Source organism: Corvus brachyrhynchos, unplaced genomic scaffold, assembly GCF_000691975.1.
Source record: "Corvus brachyrhynchos isolate BGI_N302 unplaced genomic scaffold, ASM69197v1 scaffold366, whole genome shotgun sequence".
Classification (NCBI taxonomy): domain Eukaryota; kingdom Metazoa; phylum Chordata; class Aves; order Passeriformes; family Corvidae; genus Corvus; species Corvus brachyrhynchos.
Genome location: NW_008238645.1, coordinates 90,958 through 91,477, shown reverse-complemented (window position 1 = coordinate 91,477; position 520 = coordinate 90,958).

The following is a 520-nucleotide window of genomic DNA, read 5'->3' as shown; positions in this document are numbered from 1 at the left end:
TTTCTGGTGCTTGGGGTGGTTCTGGGCTCTCCCCTGTGTCCAGGTCCCCACCTGGCCCCAAACCCCAGATCCTTTCCCAAAACCTCAACCAAGGATTGTCCCTGTTCTTGACCATTTGTCCCAGCCTTGGACCGGTTCCAACTCAGTTCCAACCAGCCTCCAGTCCTGGCCCCACATCATGATGTTCTTCCTCCAATTTGGCTCAACCGGTCAAGACCTGGGGCCAGTGGTTGCGACTTTGGTCAGTGGCGGCGACCTGTGGGGACAGAGAGACAGGGCCGGTGCCAAAGCCACCAGCACCAGCAGCACCAGTAGTACGATAATCCTTGGCACAGAAATAGGTGGCGGAATCCTCGTCCCTGAGGCTGTTCATGGTCAGCGTCACCGAGCTCTGCCCGTTGTCCCTGGAGATCCTGAACCGGCCCTGCACTGACGGCGCGTACCAGGTGCTGCTACCATCGCTGCTGATCTCCGCGACCCGTTCCAGCCCCTGCCCGGGTCTCTGGCGGACCCCGCTCCT